At 33.8% G+C, this 4,789-nt stretch overlaps 1 pseudogene; it reads left to right on the top strand.

Annotated features, from left to right (window-relative positions):
- Window positions 1-3,549: 3,549 nt before the first annotated feature.
- LOC143649407 (E3 ubiquitin-protein ligase RNF138 pseudogene) lies at window positions 3,550-4,239 on the top strand (annotated as a pseudogene).
- Window positions 4,240-4,789: the final 550 nt, after the last annotated feature.

Raw genomic sequence — 4,789 nt, 5'->3', positions numbered from 1 at the left:
ACAAATTATTTCTAAGCAATTCTGTACATCATTTTAAATATAAACTTTTAAATTTTAAGTTGAAGAGTGAATCTTTTAAACAATATCCAGGACTGATCACAAAATAGGAACAAATACGTTAAATATACTTCACTAAATATTTTGTTGGCTTTCTTTACATCTTGTGTTCCCTAACCCAACTTTTGCATAAAGCCCCTAGTGTTAGAAGGTTTCTCAGAACTTTTTTTCTTAAAAAAAAAGGCAGAATGAAAAAAAAGGCAAGAATTAAGGATTTTTAGTTCATTGCACACAAAAATGAAAAGCTGTAAATTCACTTCAAAGCTGTAAATATTAGAATCTAAAATACGGTGATTAATGAAGAGATTGTGTATACATTTACAAATGTTTTTTCACACTCAAATCAACAACACATGATATATAAACTTTCATATCTAAATCACAAGTAGTGGGTTAAAAGATTTCAGAATAAATCATAGGAAAAAGGCCACTACTTAGTCTAGTCTATTTTTGAATATTTTAAAAATGATGTCCTAATTTTGCATTCCCTGATGTACTCAGAATTAGTTACATTTTTACCTCTTTGTTTCATGTGTAATATACAAAGTAGCCATTTAAAGCAAATATGATTAGCTTACTAAATACCCCTTCATAATAGATTTCTGCATGTCAAACGCGAATAGTTGCAGTACTTCTGTGAAAATTAACAACCTCAATAGAACTGAATTATTAGCATTTCCAACAATAGTATTTTTAAAGTTTGTCAGAAAAAGACATCAAAATACTAGTCACAGTCAGTCATGAAGCCAAGTTAAAAAGTGGCCTATCACATTTCAAACTCTTCTTTTTGTCATTCTTAGAAATGGTCTTCCTTCTCAAAAGAAAGGGGAGGTCATCACTGAAAATGACAGGAATATCAGATCGGGTTGACAGACTAAACCTGTCACTTCATTCCCCCACAGAGTGTAGGCTGTAGGGAACTTGGCAAAATACCTGTGATGACAGTGAGAAATTTTATTATACATTTTGAATAAATAACTCAAAGTATCCTGTTACAAACAAGCAGTTGTTTAGGTAAGTGAATACGTGGAAGAAAATATATAGATATGTACTATATATGAGAATTTATTAGCACATAGCTATGTGTTAGTTTTAGGAAAATGACTAATTCAGATCATCTCTGATCAATAATAATTTTCAGAACTCTGCAAAGTAAATTCATCTTCCCCTAGTCAATAATTTCCTCCTCTTCGCCTACACATCACTGACTCTATAACAGTTTAACAAATTATTGCATCATATTTAATTTGATCACACATCTTTTTCCCCTCTTTGATTTAAATCCATTAAGGAATTTACCCCAGCACAATTATAACATGAGAGGTAGTAATATTTAGGTCTGTAATTGAATCAAGCTTATCTGCCAATACCAGTATCAAAAATAAATTCACTCTAAAGCATGTTTTTTGAGCTTTGAGTGGAATTATAATATACAGTCGGCCCTCATTTTACACAAGCAGTACATTCCAAGACCCTGCATGTAGGTTGTAAATGAAGCATAATAATGAACCCCATTGTTTAATATTAACAACATTCCTATTTTCTACAATAACATTCCCATTTTTTATAAATAAGGCAAATAAAAAAGTTTAGTTTCAAGAAGTAAACAAAAATAATCATAGAAATAACTTTAAAACTTCTAATTCTCATTTGCACCCTGGTAAACTATACAGCCCCAAGGTCTCTCTGCCTCTCTCCCACCGGAAAATAGTTGGTGACTGCCAATGGGGGGCCAGGATGGCACCTGACATCTGTGAGGTGGGGAGGGGGCGGTATGGCCTGGGGAAACTGGCTGGGTCAGAGTTCTGCCCCTTTCTCACAAGGAGACTTCCTGCTACTCCCTGGTCTACACAGGCAAGCGTAATAGTGAACCCCACTATTCAACAAATATTTCTTCTACACACTTACCTATCACACATAAGTAAGACAAATATGCACTCTAGTAACAATAAGTGGACAAAATTTATCATAGAAATACTTGTCAAAAATCTTAATTTTCTCTCTCTGCCTTTATTATTTTCAATGGCCAACTGCCTAGACCTGAATTTGCATGTGAATTAGTACAAAATGAAAATATAGAAAAGTGAACATGTCATTGTACAGCTTGGTGAATTTCCAAAACTTAATACACCCATAATGCGAATAAAATGCTAAGTTGTACAATACTCATCACTGAGGTCATCTGGGTCAAGAGTTTTCTTTGTGGGAAAGTTTTAATTGCTTTCAATAATTTAGTGAATAGAGAGTTTGTCAGATTTTCAGTATCATTTGGCATTAGTTTGGATAATTTATATCTTTTAAGGAACTTGAACATTTCATCAAAGTTTTCGAATACATTGATCTAAAGTTCTTCATAATATTCCCTTTTGATCAGTTTAATACCTGCGAGGTCAGCAGTGATGGTCCCCTTTCTTCCTTGATCCTGGTTAATCTGACTTCTTTCTCTTTTTCTCTTGGATAAGAATAGATAGAGTGGTCTGAATTTTATCGATCTTTTCATAGAGTTAGTTTTTGGCTGCATTGGTTTTCTGTTTTTTCTGTTTTCTATATCACTCATTTCTGACATCTTCATTTTTTTGTTCCTTCTATTTACATTTGGATTGATTTTTTCTTCTTTTACTAAATTCTTAATATAAAGGCTTATATAGTTGATTTCATGCTTCTTAACTATTCAAAATGTTCATTTGTATCTGCAGGGATTTCCTTGTCCTAAAATCTACTCCCTCTTATCATAATCATGCAGCCCCAGAGGCTTTCTTAGTCTAATTAATGTAGGCCTGGCATAGTTATTTTTTTCTGTGTAACTTAAAACATTTCTGTGAAGAACAAACCATATATTTTTTTAAATAAACATCAGCCTTGTCATAAACATGGATGAGAGTTGAAGTTTGACTTAATTAAGAGCACAGGTTTTGGAATTAGATTTCTTGGGTTCAGAATTTGGCTTTATCATTGGTTTATTTTTCAGTCTTCAATAACTTAACTAATATTTCTGTGACTGTCGTCACCTTATCTGTAAAATAGGGTTAAGTATAGTGCATAAGTCATAGGGTTGTTCTGAGAATTGATTATAATGCATTTAATATACAATCCAAGCTGAAGAAGTTCTTTATAGGTGAAAGAAAGGTAAGGAGTTTCATAAAAAGAGAAAATAAAGTGCAGTAAATAGAAAATTGCAATAACATGGCAGAGTAACAATCTTAAATATATAACAATATAGGGACATGTTTTAAACCCAAGAAGATATAGAAAGGTTGAGGCTAAAAGGTTGACACTAGGCTTCACTAGTATTACATTACACTATTTTCTTAATAATACAATGATGTTATTAATGCATACAGAAAGAATTGCAAGGGCACACAAGCTAGTTTTTGAAAATGCTAAAGTATAAATCTTCATGCAAAACTAAGCAAGAGCCCAGACCGCCACCACCACAGCCACCTCCATCTCGGCTGCTGCCGCAGCCATAACCTTGATCCCTCAACCCACACCATGGCCGTGTAGTTCTCTGCAGCCACATCCACCACCGAAGATGATTTCACCTATCAGGAGACGCTCCAAATACCTGTGCGGCCCGCGGCTGTCAGCACGTTTCTGTAGAAAAGGTTTCCCGACTGCAATGAGAGAAAGCCCACATTGTCCCGTCTGTCGTGGAAATGTGACTAGAAGAGAAAGAGCATCTGCTGAACGGGTCTTAGACCTTGAAAATATCATGAGATCGCTTTCTGGTAGCTGCAGGTGCTGTGCAAAACAGATCAAATTCTATAGTGTCAGACATCGTTGCAAACCCTGTAAGAAGTATCAGGATGAATATGGTGTTTCTTCAGATCTCTCAAGATTGAGTAGGGAGCAGTAATAGGAGTGAAACGTCCACATCTGCTAACGCAAACTTATCAAGAGAATACAACCCACCCTTAAATGTCCCTTGTGTCGAGAAACAAATTTTACCAGACAGCATTTACTGGATCACTCCAACAGCAATCGCCTATTTCAGATAGTTCTTGTGAATGTCCTATGTGGGTGTCTCTTCCTTGGGGAGATTCTAGCCAGATCACTAGAAATTTCTTTAGTCATCTAAATCAAAGGCATCAGTTTGGTTATGGAGGATTTGTGAAACTTCAGCTACAGGAGGAAACCTAATATCAAACTATCATTGAAGAATCTTTCCAAGTAAACATCTGAAGTCTATAGATCTCTGAATCTTTGTACCTGCAAGTGCCATCTTTAAGGGGAGAATTACATAAAGTCATCATTTCAATAAGGTAATGTATATATTAATAAAATTAATTCAGTCTATTGCTTTAGTTTTTCTAATTGAAAAATAAATGTGGACTATATAACAGCTTCATTCTTGATAAATTAAAAAACATATTAGCTTTAAAAGTATTAAAAAAGGATTACATTTCAGCAATGTAATGGTGAAAAGGAAATCCCTATTGTACTTGTATCTTTTTTATGTTACATACTGAATTTTTCATTATTATGTTGCTTTTGAAATTTGGTACAGTTTCTCACATTTACTTTATTATACACTTGTAACACAGTAGCAAGTTCTGGAAAATGTGATTGATGTAAACTTTAACAAATGAGCCAGTTATCAGAGTTGCAGAGGGCAAACTTGAAGTGGTAAATGGAACAATTCAAAGTAAACTTTTTATAAAACTTATTCTAGCTGAAGAATTCAGCTTTAAGAAAATTGTATTTTATATAACTTTTAGTATTTTTAAATATC

Source organism: Tamandua tetradactyla, chromosome 11 (genome assembly GCF_023851605.1).
Source record: "Tamandua tetradactyla isolate mTamTet1 chromosome 11, mTamTet1.pri, whole genome shotgun sequence".
NCBI lineage: Eukaryota > Metazoa > Chordata > Mammalia > Pilosa > Myrmecophagidae > Tamandua > Tamandua tetradactyla.
This window is presented reverse-complemented; position numbering and strand designations above follow the sequence as displayed.